The 22,672-nt window shown below is 46.5% G+C and overlaps 1 protein-coding gene across 2 annotated transcripts in view; it reads left to right on the top strand.

Annotated features, from left to right (window-relative positions):
- The window catches only part of MAPKAP1 (MAPK associated protein 1), a 733,860-nt gene that overhangs the window by 693,997 nt on the left and 17,191 nt on the right, over window positions 1–22,672 (top strand). The window lies entirely within an intron of this gene.

Genomic DNA, 22,672 nt, shown 5'->3' with positions numbered 1-22,672 from the left:
GAGGTGAAGCGTTTGCCTTGTAGTTTTCTGGAGTTTTCCTCAGCCTGGAGGGTTAAGTAATTTCAGCCACTAATGTTTGACCGAAAGATGGGTGGTTTTAAGAAATCTTGGTCTCTGATAGTTCTATCTTGTGTTCTTCACTTTTTCGCGTTCTAGCTTTGTTGAGGAAATCCATAATGCTTTGCATGTGAAGAATACCAGATCAGGTCTTCACAGTACTACGACTTTAAGACATTGTTTTTCTGCCCCATTGGTTATTTATAATGCGCTGCCGGCCCAAGTAGGACATGCTAGCGCTGATAAGAGAAGATACTCCATTCACCCTGGCAAAAATCCCCAGGTTTTCTGCTTCATGGACCCATGAGTCTGGACTTCTGCTTAGGACTGAACCTCAAAAGCAGGGCCACGATTGCTTTGGGCCTGATTACGCGTTTCGGTAGTCCTGGAGCAGGTGCCACGCCACTGCTCTGCTCCAGGACCACCTGAACTCACCACCGCCTGCCTGCCAGATTACAAACCATTTTGTGGTCGGGCGGCGTGGCGGTCCCGCGCTGTGCTGTTTATAGGCTCATTGTGAGCCTTAAACAGCACTGCTGTGGGACCACCAGTTCACATTCCTGCACAGGAAGGAATGCACCATGTCAGAGTAATCTGTGCAGTTTGTTACCCGCCTCCACAGACTAGTCTGCTGTGGGTGTGTAATTTGAATACCCGCTCAAAGCAAGCCTTTGAACATTAAAGGTAATACAGCCACCGCTGAAAACCCCATCGCTTGCTCCTCCATGTGCATCCCTCCTCACAAACCTGCTGTGAACATGTGGCCAGTTTATCCTCCTCACACTGGCTTTTAGAAATGAATAAAACCCTCACTCTGCTCCGTGTACCTTTAGCCTCGCACTAAAGGGAGCACGTGTAGCCTGGCTACAGATTACTTCTGTCACCAGTTGTTTTGGATCTAAATCTTATGTGTTTCTTTCCACCTGGATTGTAATTGATCTGTGCCATGGAACAAATACATTAGCAGCGCTAACCTTGACCATCCCAGAATAAATGATAAATGCCATCACCCCTAACATACCCGAACCACAAGGTAACAGCATTAGAGTTGGAGTACACGGTTTGTGTTTGTGTGCCCAAATGTCTCGCCTAGAAGGCCCTTCCAGATTGCTGCGAATTCTATGGCAGGTCTGGTCTCTGGAAGGACTCAGAGGTTTGGGCAAGAGCAGAAGGAATCAAATGGGGTCAAAGGCGTTTAAATCTGGTCCCTCTAGGCAGTGGTAGCACCTATTAACCCTTCCCTGGCAGTGATGCTTGTTTCGATGCTTTGAGGTGCAATTTGGTCCCTACTTCTCACTGGCCTTGTTGGTGGCCACCTGGCCATAGCCGGGCGTCCTTCTTTCTTGATGGTTTTTACGTTCTCAGAGTTGTTTTTAAGTTTCAGTATTTGGACTGCATTGGTGTTCTTGGAGGCGGTATTTCTTGCACCTCTGAAGGGTTTCAGGCCTTTGGATTAGATTTGCTAAGATTGTTTTATGACTTAACAGGAGTAAAGAATGGAGAACCGTGCTCATACATGTTGGCTAATTATAAGGAACACTTTAATCAGGATTGATCTAAGAGCAAGAATTATGCACCCGTGGAGAAAATGGCAATAATATTTATGGTGGAAAATTGTAGAGGAAAAGAAAAAAAATGGACAAAGCTATCCTCAATAAAACAAATATAAAAATGATGGATGGGACCATGGTTCAAATTTGATATGAAAGTAGGTGTTTTGTGTTTTAAAATGGTGAGAGCTGAGGCAGTACATAATCAGTTTACGACGTGGAATATATGTTTTGCAGCAGTATTGTTGTGTGGTCTTATCACTTGGGGTTCAGGAAGCAGTCACGGAGCCACTAACAATTTAGGAGCGGAGGACCAGAAAGGGCTTTGAAAGAGGGGAGCGAAGGTGATGGAGCGCAGAGGATGCCAGAAATAGTAAATACATAATAAAAAAAATATTGTGTATAGGACACTGGTAGAAAGACGAAGCCAGGAGAAAGGGTAATTATCTTAGTGAGTGTATTTTTTGGGTTAAAAACCTGTATTCCGCAGAACGAATGTCGGCCCATTTGATTCGTGGACATGTAAGTGCATCCCCTGAAGCATCTCGAAAAGACTGCAGGCCACGGAGAACTGGGACTGAGTTTGAGGCTCTCTGCCCTCCTTGCTTCTTGCTTCTGCAGAGAGGAACTTAGAAAGCTGCTTGAGACCCACTGCACAAAGCCTCCCAACTAGCATCTCGTGGTTGGTGTGGATTCTGTGCTGGAAGAGTCTCTTAACAATATGTTCCTTCGGTATATTAAAAGGGGCCCTCATCTGTCCTGTCAGAGGCAGTCTGCCGAGGTTTTTTAGTTTAATTACACGATCCAATTAAAACTCCTTGCTGCATTCGGCTTCGCCTCTCCCTGGGCCTGAGTGGATGTGACATTTACAAGGCTCGCCTCTCAAGGAGACAACAGGGTGATTGATGAGGTGCGGGCGCAGTGAAGGAGGCGATGGCTGCTTAGTGCCTTCTCCCTTTATTTATCATCCTGTGGTGGTGTGCCTGGTAATGTCCAGGCTTCTGGGTTCACCTCTGCGCGGTGTTGTGTTTTATTTATCATCTGTGCTGGTGCGCCTGGTAATGTCCTGGCTTCTGGGTTCACCTCTGCGTGGTGTTGTGTTTTATTTATCATCCTGTGATGGTGTGCCTGGTAATGTCCTGGCTTCTGGGTTCACCTCTGCGCGGTGTTGTGTTTTATTTATCATCTGGGTGCTGTGCCTGGTAATGTGGTGGCTTCTGGGTTCACCTCTGCGCGGTGTTGTGTTTTATTTATCATCCTGTGGTGGTGTGCCTGGTAATGTCCTGGCTTCTGGGTTCACCTCTGCGCGGTTATGTGTTTTATTTATCATCCTGTGGTGGTGTGCCTGGTAATGTCCTGGCTTCTGGGTTCACCTCTGCGCGGTGTTCTGTTTTATTTATCATCCTGTGGTGGTGTGCATGGTAATGTCCTGGCTTCTGGGCTCACCTCAGCGCGGTGTTTTTATTTATCATCTGTGGTGCTGTGCCTGGTAATGTCGAGGCTTCTGGGTTCACCTCTGCGCGGTGTTGTGTTTTATTTATCATCCTGTGGTGCTGTGCCTGGTAATGTCCTGGCTTCTGGGTTCACCTCTGCGCGGTGTTGTGTTTTATTTATCATCCGGGTGGTGTGCCTGGTAATGGCCTGGCTTCTGGGCTCACCTCTGCGCGATGTTGTGTTTTATTTATCATCCTGTGGTGGTGCGTATGGTAATGTGGTGGCTTCTGGGTTCACCTCTGCGCGGTGTTCTGTTTTATTTATCATCCTGTGGTGGTGTGCCTGGTAATGTGGTGGCTTCTGGGATCACCTCTGCGCGATGTTGTGTTTTATTTATCATCCTGTGGTGGTGTGCCTGGTAATGTCCTGGCTTCTTTTTCACCTCTACGTGGTGTTGTTTTATTTATCATCCTGTGGTGGTGCGCCTGATAATATCCTGGCTTCTGGGTTCACCTCTACGGAAGTGTTGTGTTTTATTTATCATCTGTGGTCGTGCGCCTGTTAATGTGGTGGCTCCTGGGCTCACCTTTTTACGATGTTGTGTTTTATTTATCATCCTTTGGTGTTGCGCCTAGTGATGTCCTGGCTTCTGGGTTCACCTCTGCGGAAGGTTGTTTTTTATTTATCATCTATGGTGGTGTGCTTGGTAATGTCGAGGCTTCTGGGTTCACCTCTGTGCGGTGTTGTGTTTTATTTATCATCTGGGTGGTGTGCATGGTAATGTGGTGGCTTCTGGGTTCACCTCTGCGTGGTGTTGTATTTTATTTATCATCCTGTGATGGTGTGCCTGGTAATGTCCTGGCTTCTGGTTCACCTCTCCGCAGTGTTGGTTTTATTTATCATCTCTGATGGTGTGCCTGGTAATGTGGTGGCTTCTGGGTTCATCTCTGCGCGGTGTTGTGTTTTATTTATCATCCTGTGGTGGTATGCCTGGTAATGTGGTGGCTCCTGGGCTCACCTCTTACGGTGTTGTGTTTCATTTATCATCCTGTGGTGTTGTGCCTGGTATTGTCCTGGCTTCTGAGTTCACCTCTGCGCGGTGTTGTGTTTTATTTATGATCCTGTGGTGGTGTGCCTAGTAATGTGGTGGCTCCTGGGCTCACCTCTTTACGGTGTTGTGTTTTATTTATCATCCTGTGGTGGTGCGCCTGGTAATGTGGTAGCTCCTGGGCTCACCTCTTACGGTGTTGTGTTTCATTTATCATCCTGTGGTGTTGTGCCTGGTATTGTCCTGGCTTCTGAGTTCACCTCTGCGCGGTGTTGTGTTTTATTTATCATCCGGGTGGTGTGCCTGGTAATGGCCTGGCTTCTGGGCTCACCTCTGCGTGATGTTGTGTTTTATTTATCATCCTGTGGTGGTGCGCCTGGTAATGTCCTGGCTTCTGGGTTCACCTCTGCGCGGTGTTGTGTTTTATTTATCATCCGGGTGGTGTGCCTGGTAATGGCCTGGCTTCTGGGCTCACCTCTGCGTGATGTTGTGTTTTATTTATCATCCTGTGGTGGTGTGCCTGGTAATGTGGTGGCTTCTGGGATCACCTCTGCGCGATGTTGTGTTTTATTTACCATCCTGTGGTGGTGTGCCTGGTAATGTCCTGGCTTCTTTTTCACCTCTACGTGGTGTTGTTTTATTTATCATCCTGTGGTGGTGCGCCTGATAATATCCTGGCTTCTGGGTTCACCTCTACGGAAGTGTTGTGTTTTATTTATCATCTGTGGTCGTGCGCCTGTTCATGTGGTAGCTCCTGGGCTCACCTCTTTACGGTGTTGTGTTTTATTTATCATCCTGTGGTGGTGTGCCTGGTAATGTCCTGGTTTCTGGGTTCATCTCTGAACGGTGTTGTGTTTTATTTATCATCCTGTGGTGGTGCGCCTGGTAATGTCCTGGCTTCTGGGTTCACTACTACGGAAGTGTTGTGTTTTATTTATCATATGTGGTGGTGTGCCTGGTAATGTGGTGGCTCCTGGGTTCACCTCTGCGCGGTGTTGTGTTTTATTTATCATCCTGTGATGGTGTGCCTGGTAATGTCCTGGCTTCTGGGTTCACCTCTGCGCGGTGTCGTGTTTTATTTATCATCTGGGTGGTGTGCCTGGTAATGTGGTGGCTTCTGGGTTCACCTCTGCGCGGTGTTGTGTTTTATTTATCATCCTGTGGTGGTGTGCCTGGTAATGTCCTGGCTTCTGGGTACACCTCTGCGTGGTGTTGTGTTTAATTTATCATCCTGTGATGGTGTGCCTGGTAATGTCCTGGCTTCTGGGTACACCTCTGCGCGGTGTTGTTTTATTTATCATCTGTGGTGCTGTGCCTGGTAATGTCGAGGCTTCTGGGTTCACCTCTGCGCGGTGTTGTGTTTTATTTATCATCTGGGTGGTATGCCTGGTAATGTCCTGGCTTCTGGGCTCACCTCTGTGCGATGTCGTGTTTTATTTATCATCCTGTGGTGGTGCGTCTGGTAATGTGGTGGCTTCTGAGTTCACCTCTGCGCGGTGTTGTGTTTTATTTATCATCCTGTGGTGGTGTGCCTGGTAATGTGGTGGCTTCTGGGATCACCTCTGTAAATGTAAATGTAAATGTATTGCGACTTATATAGCGCACGTATCACCCGAAGGCATCAAGGCGCTTGCCTTGGGAACCCGTCCTGGCTTTTTCCCTGTGAGATAACCCCTACTGGGTATCCCCAGGGTGAAAGTCAGGCATCCCGCAGCGGGTGGGCCGCCGTAGTGGAGATTAAGCAACTATCCTCTGCGCGATGTTGTGTTTTATTTATCATCCTGTGGTGGTGTGCCTGGTAATGTCCTGGCTTCTTTTTCACTTCTGCGTGGTGTTGTGTTTTATTTATCATCCTGTGGTGGTGCGCCTGATAATATCCTGGCTTCTGGGTTTACCTCTACGGAAGGGTTGTGTTTTATTTATCATCTGTGGTCGTGCGCCTGTTAATGTGATGGCTCCTGGGCTCACCTCTTTACGGTGTTGTGTTTTATTTATCATCCTGTGGTGGTGCGCTTGGTAATGTCCTGGCTTCTGGGTTCACCTCTGCGTGGTGTTGTGATTTATTTATCATCCTGTGGTGGTGCGCTTGGTAATGTCCTGGCTTCTGGGTTCACCTCTGCGCTGTGTTGTTTTATTTATCATCTGGGTGGTGTTCCTGGTAATGTGGTGGCTCCTGGGCTCACCTCCCCGTGGTGTTGTGTGTTATTTATCATCCTCTGGTGGTGCTCCTGGTAATGTCCTGGCTTCTGGGTTCACCTCTGCACGGTGTTGTGTTTTATTTATCATCTGTGGTGGTGCTCTTGGTTATGTGGTGGCTCCTGGGCTCACCACTTTCCGGTGTTGTGTTTTATTTATCATCCTGTTGTGGTGTGCCTGGTAATGTCCTGGCTTCTGGGTTCACCTCTGCACGGTGTTGTGTTTTATTTATCATCCTGTGGTGGTGTGCCTAGTAATGTCCTGGCTTCACCTCTACGGAAGTGTTGTGTTTTATTTATCATCCTGTGATGGTGTGCCTTGTAATGTCCTGGCTTCTGGGTTCACCTCTCCGCAGTGTTGGTTTTATTTATCATCTTTGATGGTGTGCCTGGTAATGTGGTGGCTTCTGGGTTCATCTCTGCGCTGTGTTGTGTTTTATTTATCATCCTGTGGTGGTATGCCTGGTAATGTGGTGGCTCCTGGGCTCACCTCTTACGGTGTTGTGTTTCATTTATCATCCTGTGGTGGTGTGCCTGGTAATGTCCTGGCTTCTGGGTTCACCTGTGCGCGGTGTTGTGTTTTATTTATGATCCTGTGGTGTTGTGCCTAGTAATGTGGTGGCTCCTGGGCTCACCTCTTTACGGTGTTGTGTTTTATTTATCATCCTGTGGTGGTGTGCCTGGTAATGCCCTGGCTTCTGGGTAAACCTCTGCGCAGTGTTGTGTTTTATTTATCATCCTGTGGTGGTGCGCCTGGTAGTGTGGTAGCTCCTGGGCTCACCTCTTACGGTGTTGTGTTATATTTATCATCCTGTGGTGGTGTGCCTGGTAATGTCCTGGCTTCTGGGTTCACCTCTGCGTGGTGTTGTGTTTTATTTATCATCCTGTGGTGGTGCGCCTGGTAATGTCCTGGCTTCTGGGTTCACCTCTGCGCGGTGTTGTGTTTTATTTATCATCCTGTGGTGGTGTGCCTAGTAATGTCCTGGCTTCTGGGTTCACCTCTACGGAAGTGTTGTGTTTTATTTATCATCTGTGGTGGTGCGCCTGGTAATGTGGTGGTTCCTAGGCTCACCTCTTTACGGTGTTGTGTTTTATTTATCATCCTGTGATGGTGTGCCTGATAATGTCCTGGCTTCTGGGTTTACCTCTGTGCGGTGTTGTGTTTTATTTATCATCCTGTGGTGGTACGCCTGGTAATGTCCCGGCTTCTGGGTTCACCTCTGCGCAGTGTTGTGTTTTATTTATCATCCTTTGGTGTTGTGCCTAGGAATGCCCTGGCTTCACCTCTACGGAAGTGTTGTGTTTTATTTATCATCTGTGGTGGTGTGCCTGGTAATGTCTAGGCTTTTGGGTTCACCTCTGCGCGGTGTTGTGTTTTATTTATCATCCTGTGGTGGTGCGCCTGGTAATGTCCTGGCTTCTGGGTACACCTCTGCGCGGTGTTGTGTTTTATTTATCATCTGTGGTGGTGCGCCTGATAATGTGGTGGCTCCTGGGCTCACCTCTTTACGGTGTTGTGTTTTATTTATCATCCTCTGATGGTGTGCCTGATAATGTCCTGGCTTCTGGTTTCAACTCTGCGCGGTTTTGTGTTTTATTTATCATCCTGTGATTGTCCGCCTGGTAATGTCCTGGCTTCTGGGTTCACCTCTGCGCGGTGTTGTGTTTTATTTATCATCCTGTGGTGGTGTGCCTAGTAATGTCCTGGCTTCTGGGTTCACCTCTACGGAAGTGTTGTGTTTTATTTATCATCTGTGGTGGTGCGCCTGGTAATGTGATGGCTCCTGGGTTCACCTCTTTACGATGTTGTTTTTTATTTATCATCCGGTGGTGGTGTGCCTGGTAATGTCCTGGCTTCTGGGTTCACCTCTGCGCAGTGTTGTGTTTTATTTATCATCCATTGGTGGTGCGCCTGGTAATTTCCTGGCTTCTGGGTTCACCTCTGCGAGGTGTTGTGTTTTATTTATCACCTGTGGTGGTGCGCCTGGTAATGTGGTGGCTCCTGGGCTCACCTGTTTACGGTGTTGTGTTTTATTTATCATCCTTTGGTGGTGTGCCTAGTAATGTCCTGGCTTCTGGGTTCACCGCTACGGAAGTGTTGTGTTTTATTTATCATCTCTGGTGCTGTACCTGGTAATGTCGAGGCTTCTGGGTCCACCTCTGCGCGGTGTTCTGTTTTATTTATCATCTGGGTGGTGTGCCTGGTAATGTGGTGGCTTCTAGGTTCACCGCTGTGTTGTGTTTTATTGATCATCCTGTGGTGGTGCGCCTGGTATTGTCCTGGCTTCTGGGTTCCCCTCTGTGTGGTGTTGTTTTACTTATCATCCCGTGGTGGTGTGCCTAGTAATGTCCTAGCTTCTGTGTTCACCTCTGCGTGGTGTTGTGTTTTATTTATCATCCTGTGGTGGTGCGCCTGGTAATGTAGTGGCTTCTGGGCTCACCTCTGCGCGGTGTTGTGTTTTATTGATCATCCTGTGGTGGTGCGCCTTGTAATGCGGTGGCTTCTGGGTACACCTCTGCGCTGTGTTGTGTTTTATTTATCATTCTGTGGTGGTGTGCCTGGCAATTTCCTGGCTTCTGGGTTCACCTCGGCGGTGTTGGTTTTATTTATCATCTGTGGTGGTGCGCCTGGTAGTGTGGTGGCTCCTGGGTCCACCTCTACACGCTGTGACTATCTGACACTGCTGTTCTATTTCACTGTGCCTTTATCTGCAAACATTGTGCAAACCTTATAATTGCGCACTTTCCATGGTTTGTTTGTTGTGGTGTTTCAGTGTGTGTTTGTTCCTCACTATGCTAAAATAGGGATACCTTTTGTTATTACTTAAGGGATTCACTGACAAACTCTTAGCGAAGTGTACACTCTTGCACAGTGTGCGTACAAGTACATCGACACATGCACCAGGACACACAGGTGCAGCAATTGGGCCTTCAAAACACACACCAATCCCCATACTCAAACACACATAAATGCACCAAAACACCCACCCTCGCCCAAACACACACCCCAGAACACACATATAATAAACATATCCACACCAAAGAACACACATATTAAACACATATACCAAATAACCCCCTAAATACATGCCAAAATATAACCCACAAAACATGCATGCTCTAAAACACACACAAAAGTGCGCACAAACATCAGAATACATACTGAAACTGACCTATACCTCAAAATACACACAGGTCACAACTACCAAACACATGTACCACAGCCTACCACTATTTGCATCATACTATGATACACTCAATTATATGAAGATTCATGAAATCACACATATATGTATTAAATCACACTTAGATAGACTAACCCATGCATAGATACACATAGTCTTAGTTCAATAAGCTCTGTCCTTCCCTTAATCAAAGCAGTCACACCGAAATATACAAAGTGCTAACCTCAGAAGTAGATATACTTTGGTAAGCTGGCTTACGTAGGCGGCCAGTCACATTTAGATGTATGCAGTGACACCTAAGCAGAGGCTGTCCCTAGCTGTTACATAGAACTCCACCTAAAGACACTCAACCTTGTTTCCTCACCCCACATCCACTGCACACAGACAATTGATAACGGGCCTGAACACACCTCCAACAGACTTTGACACTCAAAGTAATTAAAATTGTAGTCCTGTGCCCATGTGTGTGGTGTTCCCTAGTTTTTGATTTACAACATCTGTTCATGCTCGGCACAAGGGGTAATTGGAAAATGCAAAGGGTTCCACCTGCCTGCCCCTAACATTTCCTTCATCACTGCTGACCTCGGTGAAAGTAACATAAAGTAGTGTTTTGAGGGGGGCAGTACTGGCTCCTGCTTTCTCCGTGAGGTCCATCCATAAGGTGATCCTTTAATAAATCAATATCATTTTATTGTTGTACTAACTAAACCTATCATTAATCCATACATGACTGAATCACAATAGAGCGACTGACATGTGAAACACATTCGTTACAGATGTTTTTGGTCCAGGGAATACAATTTGGAATACAGCTGACCTAATCCGGTGCCCTACAACCATGAAGAACACATTCCCAACTTTCTCGTTTTCACCCCATCAGTCTTTTGACTCATATACTGTACGAGGCTTATAATATAACAGTGTGCCTCAGCAGCTGAAAGTGCAACCACAAACCTCACCGTCCCTCTGTCTCAGAGGCTTTCATCTCGTTGTTACAAATGCTTAACTTGAGGCGCTGTCCACGCCGCACAGAGAATTAATCAGGGGCTGAAAGTTGATTTGTCAAAACAAATCCGCCTGATCTTTGTATAAAGACTTCCTAAAGTTTAATTGCTGTTTGGCAATTATTTGAGAAAAGCAGTTCATAGAAGCGACAGCTCGGCCACATGTGTTGTCTGTGCTGTCCCTCAAACAGAGTTCTGTCTCCTCATGTACTGGATGCACAACAAACACGTGTTTGAAAGTACGTTCCAGATGTGCCAGTGTCTGGGTCAGATACAGATGTGATCTGTCTGGTGCTTCGGTTTTCGCTGCTTGTGGAAGTTCACGTGTGACTCTAGGTACCCAAGTTGTGGTGCTTGCGAGTTTGAAGCTGTAGGGCGTTTCCCTGATTCGTACCTTTCTAGTTGGTTCAAAGTGGTTGTAAATGGCAACATGTTTGCCTATCTAGTGTTCTTTTCTTAAAGTTGTTTTTACTATCTTGAAATCGTTTCTCCAGTAAAGTTAAGAATAAGACTGGTTAAAGATACCATGGCCACATCTACACTGACTTAAGCAAAACGAATAAGCTGATGAGGGAGCGTACATATTCCATGCCCAATCTACTCAGGCATCAGCAAATGGGTACACATTGTCTTGATGTGCACCCCTTTTGAACCAATTCACACTTAACCACCATGTCTTTTGACCCTTAAAACAGCCTTTTTGCTCCCAATATCATCAGCTCATCGTGCATGTGAGCTGAAGGCACTTTCAGTCTAGGCGCCTTATACAACCTTCTTTCCAAACAAATTGGTGTTAAGGGCTCGAGCTGCATTCCTATTGAAAGTAGTGACACATGTTCATGTCAGTCAGACTATTCTGACTTTCTTTGTCCCGGCGCACCCCTCAAACGAGAAGGACAGACTTTGGATCACAAAAGAGCCCTCACTTTCTACATTGATTGTGCCAGAAGCCATCAGGTGGGGGATCAGCTCCTTGAGGGCTTCTCAAGAGTGAAGAAAGGAACCATCTCTGAGTGGATAGGCCTCTGCATTAAAATCTGCTACACATTAGCCAAGAAGCGGCACCTGAAGGATTGAGGGCTCGTTCCTTCTGAGCCTACGATGCTTCTATGGCTCGAGCACGCAGAATGCCTGTCCTGGATATCTTTAAGACTGCTACGTGGGCGTCGGTGCACACATTCATGAAGAGCCATTGCCTTGATGGTCCGGTCCCTCGCGGTGGTCGTTTCTCCCAGTTGGTCTTGCATTTGACCTGAGCCATTGCACAGAACCAGCACCTGGGCAGGTACGCTTTTGGTATGTATCCACAAGATGAGGAATCTGTGGTTAGAAGCATCTATCAGAAGGATAAGTTACTTACCTTTGGGAAAGCTTGTTCTGATGGAGACTCTATCTAACCACAGGTTTCTCACCTTTTTCCATGTTATGTGGCACAGGTTTTATTCCAGTGCTTAATTTGTAAAATAATAAATGCCAGGGCCCTCGTCTGGCCACTGCAGCTTGCACTTCCCAATACCCCTGCCAGGGCCGCTAGTGACCGTGCCAATACAACTACCAAGCTTCACATTCTTCTAAGTGTGACAAATCAGACTGTTTCAGGTTATCAAAGTTATAATATTGGCTTGGAATGGAGGTGTTAGTCATTTTTAATGTGCATTGATTTAATAAAGAACTGTTGATGTGCACTTCAAACAGAACCACCCTGTGGCAGACTCTCATACGTGCTGGTGTTGACAATTAAGTGCTGGTGCTAAGCACCAGAAACCACCTGCTCAAGTTAAGCACCCATGCATTCCTAAATTGGTCCCAATCTAGAGAACTCCACACTCATCATACCAATTTGCTGTTGGGCTCTGTATCTGAGGGTACGGACAAGCCTACAAAAGAGTCTGTGCGGCTGGGTGGTGCTTGTTTGCTGCTCAGTTTGTCACTTCCTGGGGGGAACATTGTTGACACAGACCTGCATGCAGGAGTACTGCTTCTGTGTTCTCCAAATCCAGTCTGACATCTATGGATTGTGCACAAGGTGATGAATTTGCAATTCGATGGAGTATGCACCAGAAAGAGTGTTACCAAAACGAATAACTTGTTCTTCGTGGCCGCAGTCCGGCTCGCCGCGCAGTCCGCATTCGCGAAGACTTGCTCAAGTACCCTGCTGCCACTGGGGACGTCCTGTGCTCGCTGTCTGGGAGGCAGCGGCGTAAACTGATGGAGTGTGAAAGCAGTGTGCAGAACTGCATCTGCCCCAACCGGCTGCTGGGCAAGAGCCTGCTTTTAGGAACATATTGGGGTTTTTGAGCTGCTCAGTCCACATGGCGGCATATGGCCCTGCCCTGTGCTAAGGCGTGCACATATGGTGTCAGGAGGGGCTGGAGAGGGATTGTCATCATTAAGGAAGTGTTATTCTTAGCGACATGCTTGCATGCAAATTCCATTTTCATATTTATGGAATGATCATTTGTAATAATGTCAGCTCTCCTTACCTAGCGCTGTACCTCTGGCAGCTTACAGGGTAGATCTAATGATCAGGCATCGGTCTATTGAGGAGTGTTTTTTAGGTGTTTGTATTCATGGCCCTTTTTTTTTCCAAAGCACCTAGACCTTTTGTAATGCGTAAACTCTTCGGCCCCATGTATTCTTCCTTTTGTCTGTGCCCTTAACCACATTGATGCTGATGACGGAACCGCTCCGTCATCAGCCGCGGTGGCGCTGTGCTGATGACGGAGCGGTCCCGTCATGGCCCGCCCAACGCGCCTGCGCGGTGCTGATTTCGTGCCTGCGCGGCGCGTTCTATTGAGCGGGCGGGGCTGTGACGGAACCGCTCCGTCATCAGCACAGCTCACCCGAGGCTGGTGACGGAGCGGTTCCGTCACCAGCGTGTCAGCGCCGCGCGGCCCCCCCCACCCCCTTAGCGCTGCGGCGGAATAGCTGCCGCAGCGAAGGTGTTAAGCTGTTTCCTCTTGCCTCCTCTCCACCCTCTCTGACCCCCACCTTGCCACAATTATATTATAATTCTCACCCTCTTCAGCCTCTTGTTGCCCTGCTCTGTCCATGCCCTTGTGCGATCTCCTCTTCACTCTGCCCTCTTTCACGTTTATTCCCATTCATTGCTGCAAGGCTTCTATGATGCCGACCCTTGACTCCCCTTTGTATATCCCCGTCCATGCTGTCTCCTCTTGCCTCCTCTCCTCCCCTCCTCTTCCGCTGGTGCTCCTTTGCCTTACTATGTTTCTCCCCTGCCCTTGTTTCCCCGTCTGTCCATTCCCCTGCACTGCCTACTCTTACTGCCTCACCCCTTCTCATCCACCCCCCCTTGCTATAATGCTTCTGTAATGCTACTCTTCCAGAAGAGACTTCTAAACGCAGATTCCTCACCTTCAGGATTTCATCCGGAAAATCTTGAACAGTAACTCTGCGAGCCTGTAGGTGGAGCCGATGGCTCCACGATGACGTCATCTACACCAGATGTGACGTGTGCAGCGCCTGTATAGGCGTCACCCCAGCGCGCTGACAAGTTTTTCTTTTGACGCAAACACTCATAGCTCCTTTGTCACTTTTTGGCCAACCTTTTCTCGATTTTTGTTGATGCAATTTTTTCAAAAGTTTCCAATTTGCTAGGAACATGTCCCCATCAAAACCTACGTGTTGTAAACCTTACAGGGAGTGTCACAGGTGGATGTGTGTGACTGATCCCCACTTGATCAGTCTTGGGTGCTTGAGGTCTAGCCATGACTCCCAAGTTCTGCTGCTTGTCAATGCACCTGAAGTCGATGTGGGAATGGGAGACGAAGCTCCTCGATGCACGGCATCGAAAGACCCTACGTTGGCCGTGTCTCTTGGAAGATCTCGGTCAGGCGGATCTACTCTGGCCAAGTGCCTGAGCCGTTTCCGCGACCGGTCGTCTTCAGTCATCATCATCGGGTAAGGCGAAGAAAAAAGAAGTCCTAAGAGCACCATTTCCATTTCACAACAGCCCTTCAAGTCGGGACATCGTCGTGCCTCTAGGACCCGCTCCCGCACCCCTCCTGTGGAGCTGGTGCCAAACTCGACTCCACGTCTCCCTGAATTTCCTGGAGCTGGAGAGAATCCTTCCCACTTAGGTACTTTTATGAGCCTATATCCCTCGTTTTTGGGTAGCCAACTCCCTCTGGTGCACTTCCTGGCCTCAACTGGGTTTTGTTGTATTAACCTGTGTTGCGCTGTGCGGTGAAGTTCACACAAGAATTTTTAACTATAGAGAAAATTGTATTTTAATTGTTGGTATGATAATTGTCATTTCTCAAATTTTGGATGCATATATATTGTAATATATTTTAAAGAGAGACAGCATTACATTTTTTGAACTCCTATAGTGTTGTGGTTCTGAATTTTGTCATTTCTAATGATTGAGGAGTAATGATATAGTATTTAAGTATTTCAATTGCGCATGAAAGGGAAACCTAATTTCAGCCTGCCCAACTGGGTTACATCCAGTGGGACCTCCCTCTGACTCCAGTTGGCCCCTCTCAATCCTTTCCCAGATCCGGACCGACTCCAGTCCCGAGCCCCCATCCACGCCCCTGACCTTTACCAGAGTTTGGTCCATTGCCGCACGATGATGACGACCCCATTATCTTGTCCAACTCAGAGACAGCACTACAACGACCCCACTCAAAGTTAAGACGAGACTGACACTGACCTACCCACAGCAGCCTTACGTCTGAAACACGGTGCCCCTGTTCATTGGCAGGCCAGGGTTTGGAATGGTCCTTCGGAGTGACTACGCTGTTTATGGGGCTTTTGATCCCACTGCTATTGCCCAGTCTTCGTATGGAGAGAACTGGTAGGAGGAGTTAGGAGACGCCAGTGGGCTGAACACACGCGATCGATGGTGCAGGTGTTGCCCTTGGTCTCAAAAGAAGCTTCTGCAGTCCTTACACATGGTATGCTTGATGGCGAAGACGGAGTCAAGTTCCCCATCAAATGTGGGTGGAACACAATGGACTTGCTAGACAGAGCCATGGTAAGTAACTCCAGTGTTATCCTATCGGAGAGACTGTAGTAAATTAACAAATTAGAGAGCTCTTCACTCTCAGGACATGAAAAACTTAAAAGTGCATGTCCTACTTTTTAAATACATTGCACCCTGCCCTTTGGCTATGAAGGGCCTACCCTACGGGTGACTCATATGTATTCAAAAGGAAAGATTAGGCCTGGCAAGAGGTTTACTTTGATAGTTTACATTGGCAGCTTAACTGCACACAGAGGCTGCAATGGCAGACCTGAGACAGGTAGGTGAGGCTACTTAAGTGGATGGCACAATAAGTGTTGCAGGCCCACTAGTAGTATTTAATTTACAGGCCCTGGGTACATCAAGTACCACATTTCTGGGGATTTGCAGGTAATTTGAATATGCCATGTGGGTATAAGCCAATGTTACCATGTTTTTAGGAAGTGAGCACACCCACTTTAGCACTGTCCTAAGGCCCAGAGAACAAGATCAGAAAAATATAGAGAAGTAAGGCAAAATGTCTGGGGGAAGACCAGCCCAAGGCTGACGGGTCTAACATTTACATTGTATTTGTTTTGTCAAAATTTGGAATTTGTCTGTCATCCTAGACGTGAAATAGTTTTAAGGCCCTATAGAACTAATTCATTGGGTACCATTCAGTGAATGACGGTACAATAAAAGAAGATATCATCAAATTAAGGAGCATTCTACAATTCCTATTGCTGCTGATTGTTAGAGATGCAGAACCGGGTACAAACGTTTATTTTTTCTTCACCGATTAGCCCTTTGAAGTGGAATGAAATTGCAAGCTTTCATTGTGAAACCTGCCATTCAGCAGCCGTTCATACTCTTTAAGACCAAAAGCCTGGTAAATGGGGAGAGAAACCACCACATCTTACAATCAGTTGACCTGCCTCCTCTGCTTCCTTTCATTATCAGTACCCAGATTCCCTGGACTGATCCTGCGCCCACATCACTCAAGCACAGTGCTGCTAGGGCCCGCCTCTAAACCAGTCCTGGTCATCCTCACCCCTGAATCTGTGGGGGTTGCTTTGTGCTCCCAGGTACCCATTGATGTCCTAAGGTCACTAGTTTTGGGAGTAGAACAACATCCCTCTCCAGTTTGCAAACATCTTTTAATCACAGTGCTCTTCACTGCCAAACTGGGCACCTCGCCTTAAGTACAACTTCATTCTCATCAGTCTCCCACAAACCAATTCTATCAAATCCACCCAGAGCAACCCCACTCACCCACATGCTGCCACTCACAATACCCCTCTCCCAACACAACTTCCTAGTAACTGTTCTCAGAACACTTCTCCCAGCTCCTGACTACATGCTTTTGCGTCTTCAGCCCTAACCCTGACCGGCCACCCACCCAAACCCTCACAAGATCGACCACCCATAGCACCACTCTCACAGCACAACACGCCAACACTCTATAGTAGGTACTCCCCTGCTTCCAAGTGCACCACCACCACGTGCAGCCACTCATGTCATTTGACCCAACTTTTCACAACGTAAGTTTGTTTCACATCACTCATAGTATCACACGACTCACCTACAACAACTTGCGTCACTGTCTTTCATCAGCGGGCACGCTTGCTATTCGCCCAGAACCATTCACACAAGCACAGCTGCTTATACAGACAGCCTCCCACAGAACATGGACAATTGGCCAGCCAGCATCATATGTAACACAGGTGACTTTGCGACATGAAAATCCTGAGGTACTCAACCAGACTTGCTACCTGTCACCTAATAACCAGCCAACTACATACTATCACCAACTCAGAAATGATTTTTTTTTTTTATTGACTCACTCCCCCCCACGCACACGTTCTCTTTCTCTCTATAACTCACTCTATCACAAAAACTCACATGCACTCTCTCACACACACTATTCATTAGTCAAACATAACAAACAAAAGCATCACTTCACCGCTGTCTATCCCCACAGCATCAACTTCTTAAGATTGTTCTTGTACCTCGTGCACCAGTTTAGCTGGCGCCCAGTCTGAATTTTATTTAATTCAGCCGTGAACGGGAAAAGATTGTTGTAAAAGATGGAGTGGCCCTGTAGTCCTATAGAAATCACATCTCAATTTCAGAAAACGTTTACAGTCCTTCCACCTAGCCCTTAGAACCCTACCCCGAATTCAGAACTCCATTTATAAATACCCAGTTCTTGGCAGCGCTCATTGATTCAACACCCCCTCTCATCGTGAAGATCAATATACCAATGATAGTCGTGGACCTCAGCCTAAGGACATGAAGGATCAGAATCCTTAGGAATGCATTATCTTGTCAAGGCCCGATCAACATATCTAGCATCTTTGTTAGTTCCCTCTCCGTACCTGTAACCACTCATGCTTAGCATTACCCGTGAACATAAGTCATTTTCACTAACAGTAGCCTGTCAGGGCCAGGGTTCCCAGTCTGTGTCCAGCTGGTGCCTGCAGTGCGTCAAGGATGGATTTTATGTATGTAGCTCCAAGGTCAGCCTACACCAAGCTCTACAATGGGTCACTCTCTGTTGATCCTGTTGCGTTTGTTTACAGTCTTCGATATCTTGGGTCGCCACGTCCTGATAGAACTTGGAACATACTCTGGGTGATACTGTGGTTGTGGGTAGGACCTCACCCAGACCCAAACTACACAGAGATTGTAATAACTTTATATGGCATTCTTCACAATCCCTTCCCCATTGTTGTTTATCATCTACATGTTTATGGACAAGTACAGGACCTCCAGTGGTTGAGTCATTCTTAGTCTGTTGTGGCCTGGTGTCTCAGAACACCAGGCATGGTTTGCCTGAGTTTTTCCAAGATCCAATGGTAGACCGGCGAGAACACCGAGGCACTGATGCGGGAGGCAAGCCGGCTTCTCCAGCCTTCTGACCAAAAACCCTTTTCCCAGTTATACTTTAGGCAATATTTTTTGCTACAAGGGTCAAGAGAACAAAGTAAAATGTTTGCTATTCGGATTTGAGGATACATTTACAGGGATTGGCTCTAGATTAATTGAGATTACAGTTTTAAAGGATGCATACTTCTATTCTGCAAGACCCGCAGTCAGTGGTGGGCTAGTCTTTCGCAAACAACAAGATCGTGTACGCACACCAAGTTTTATATTGTGCCAACTAAATATTACCTTATGTGAGGATAACTCATGAAGGGCATTGCAGGATCTGTTAGCTTTGGCTCAAGGAGCTGGTAGTTCCTTCTTTAAGATTATTTTAAGTTGATTTTGGTTTTTACGAAGTGGCTGGCCAATACACGACCCACTTATTGAAAATAATTAACGTTCCATGCTCTTATACACCCTCAAGCCTTTGAAAGTGCTAAATTCAGTTGTTGGTGCAAGGGGAGAAGGGCATTTTCCATTCTCAACATACTTCCAAATAGTCTTCTGCTGGCCATTGTTGTAAAGCCCTGCTTAATTTCTTCCATGATGGCCCAGAACTCTATTATTTGCATCAGTCTTGTGATGTTATTATCTCTTGTGATTTGTGTGATGGTTGTAACACCGAGAGACCATGTAGGTTTCAGCCTGCACTGCTTAGCTTCAAAACATCTACATCAAATTTTTCAAGCACCTCAGTTCACTACCAGGAGAGGACCGTCTTTTTGACACATGCATAGAACTAGTAGACTCACGAAAGAGCTTTAGAACCATCCAGTTAGCGAGTTTTTAGAAAACAAAGACCTGCTATTCCCCACCGCCCTCCACACAAAACTTGTTAACAGGTTTGGAACCTCATTTGACTAGTCACACTGGCTACCGAGTTGGATTCTGTACTCTATTGCTGATCTTCACATAATAAGATGGGCAGTTTGTTTGACTCAGTGGCTTATCGGGCGGAGCCACAAGAGGCAAATTTACCAGTAAGCGATGATGATCATCAGGTGGCCAGCAGCCTAGAAGTCACATATCGCTGAGAGGTCTGTGCTGAGTCCTGGTAAACAAGTGTCAGAAGGTGTCAGTTCTTATTAGCGACAGAGATTATCGCATGCTGAACCCCGTCTCCGCGGGGTGCCCAGGCAGTCAAATTTGAGTCTGTTTCTCCGCACTATCTTTCAGCCCTCCACAGTAGGCTTGTAATGATTTGTGAACAGGACCTGCGTACTGGTAGCATGTAAAACTGCTGAATGGGGCTGCTTCTCTGTGGGAGTCATGAATATATTAACATGCTGATAAGTACTGGGTAAGAATTCGCCATTTCTTTTCCTCAAGACTTGGAAAGCTTAATACGTGGAATGATTTAAAGATATTCTTTCCCTCCAAGTTATTAGCCAATTTCTGAAACAAATTTATGTTGCTGATTAGTATATCATAATGATGTTTCATTAAGATGCCAGCATAAAACATGGAGGCCACAAATTTACAGGATGCGTCCCAGTTTGTTGTACAGACTCAAAAATAGAATGCATGTTTTTCTGAACAACTCCCGTATACCCGTCATCTTGCTCCAAATTGTAACTTTTGGAGTATGGAGAAGACATGCTAAAATATCACAAGATTGTCATCCAAAATTTAAAAGAAGAGATCCACCTAGGGTGCCTGGCTCCCATGTGTCCTCCTATTTAGTAAGCCTGGGTGGAACTCGTGGAGTTTCACTCCGCAGAGTTACAAAAAAACTCTGCGAGAAGCTGCGGATTTCCCCTGCTAGCGGAAATAGGCACGTTGCACTGGTCGTGCTGTGATTTAGCACTGGGAGCTCACTCCACGCTGAAGCATCAGCACAAATTCACCACATTGTGTGTTAGAGGGTGCAGCTTATCAAGATCATTTTGCTGCCCCTCTGGTAAATTTTCGAATTGAGATGTAGCTTTCTGACCTTGAACGGTCGCAACTGCCCACTTGGAAAAATTTCGTCAGGTGCCCTCCTAGCGACCGAAAATCACGCTTGCTAACTTACCGTTAGCGAGCCATGTGCGAGAAAAACTCCGCCACAATGCAGTTGGCTGAATTTGGCCAGAATTCCACGTTAAAAGCGTAACGTGGAGTGGCCAAAACTCTGCCGGCAGACCGAAATATGTTGCCCACCCCTACTTTTTAGACTTAATTCACGTTTGATTGGTTTGGGACAAAAATGTAGATTCTCATCAGTTTTGATGGACAGAAAATCTGGATTTTATTAAAGACACGGAGGCTAATATTGCAATCTTCCTTTATTGTGCCACACACGGCAGCACCTTTAAAGACCAAAGAACATAACTAAAGTTCTAAGAATCTAAAAAAGGCCAGAACCTCCACGCATCTTCCTTCTTTTTTGCTGCTGCCCAAACAGATAAGTCTTGTGTGCCGTTGCTTTGATGCTTGTTTGTTTTATCAGTACTCAGATAGGTGGCAGTAGTGGACAATGGCCAGCCTCCTGTATGGCACCTTGTGCTTGTGTAACGCTAATACTGTAGACCTCTGGATCAGTGAACCCTAATGCCATCTCTGGCAGGCAGGATAGGTGAACAGAAGTGTCCTCAGCAGATGCTGGCCTTTTTCCTCCACCATTCAATATCTCATATCTCAGTCTAAGGGCAGCCTTTGGTAAATTCTCCCAGGTAAATATATTTCCATGTCTTTGCCCCTCGTCAAGACCTCAGAAACGTAATCAAAATGTCACACAGATGGTATTGTTTAGAAGGAGCTGTATTGACAGTGGCAAATTTAGCTTATCCCATATTAATTGTCTTCATCTTATTTTTTGCTTTTCATATTCCACATCTGCTCACTAAGGTATTTTTAAAATAGTTTGCTGTCCCTTTAGCTCTGGAAGGATTACAATCCGGCTCCGTATCTTCTCCCAAGATACATTGAGAAGAATGTTAGGGTCTGGGGGATGCCTCCCAGCAGCATAGGTCTCACTGTGGGCATGTGATCTTGGGCAGAAGATGCAGGGCAGTCTACGGTGCCAGGCAGCCTGCCTCACTTATGATTCCAGTCAGCCCCTTGGCACTGTGGAGGTGCATGCCACACATGGGCGTGGTGGAACATGTGAATCCAGTGGTCCTCCAATCTTGTGATCCTAAAACACGTACTAGATTATTTGTTGTCATGTATGTGCTTATTTTGTAATGGTATAAAGTGTTGTGAGTTGCCTTGCTGGTACTGTGGAGCGCTATGGTTAGAGCTTAGGGTTTCTGCACGAGAGGTTGTCCTTTAATGCCATCTCTGTATTCTCAAATCTTGTTGAGACATGCATTGGGGCCCCTCCCAACCTGTGCTTCTAGGCACCCTAGTTAAAGACTCTTTGGGCCAGATGCATCAACAAACCATTTTACGATGTCCTAATTGTGGATCCTTGCGATTCGCTATTAGAAAATCACAAAAGGGAATGCATGAAAGTGTGTTTAACACTTTTAGCGATTCCTAGGAGATCGCAAATGACCTACCGCAGGAATATTAATGAGCTAGGTTGCAATTTGCGACCCCCTAGGAATTGCAAAAATCACAGGAATGGTGGCCTGCCGGGCTCAGCAGACCACCATGTCTGTGATTTCTTTTTAATAAAGCAATTCTTATTTTTTTAAATGCAGACCATTTTCCTTAATGGAAAACTGCGGGACCACTGCCTGCTCTTAAAAATGATTTAACCAACATTCACAAAGGGGAGGGAGTCCCTTGGGGACCCCTTCCGATTTACGAATGGCTTACCACCTACTTGAAGTATTACTTTGTAATATGCAAATGTTTGTGACCACATTCACTATCACAAAACATTAATGCATAACGTTGAGCTTCGCTGTTTGGAAGGTATGCCCTAAACACGCCCCTTCCAGATACTGAATCGCAAACCCATTTTGTGATTCGGTAACAAGTTCCTGAATAGCAAAATTGGGGTTGCTGCATCAGAAATGCATTTTTTACAATAGTAAACAGGCGGATTCTGCCAATCGGCCCGTTTGCAAGGAGCAAATGCATGATGCATCTGGCCCTTTGTCACAAATAGATGAGGTTCCAGCTGCACAGTCTTATGTCAGTTTCAATGGCGGGAATGTATGGGGCGTTTGATAGTGGGCACCTTGATTCTGCAAAAAGAAGAAACTATAATGCCACTTTTCCATGTTTCTAAGTCGGTTATGGTGATTAGTTGTTCAAATATACAAGTTCAGACATGAAGAAAAGTGAGAGTCTACTTTGGTTAAGGTGGGCAGTGTCTTCTGTAGCCTCTGGTGTGAAAGTGTAGGGTCCAGAGCATTAACCCGCTTT

The sequence above is a fragment of the Lissotriton helveticus genome, chromosome 5_1, assembly GCF_964261635.1.
Source record: "Lissotriton helveticus chromosome 5_1, aLisHel1.1, whole genome shotgun sequence".
In the NCBI taxonomy this organism is placed as follows: domain Eukaryota; kingdom Metazoa; phylum Chordata; class Amphibia; order Caudata; family Salamandridae; genus Lissotriton; species Lissotriton helveticus.
This window is presented reverse-complemented; position numbering and strand designations above follow the sequence as displayed.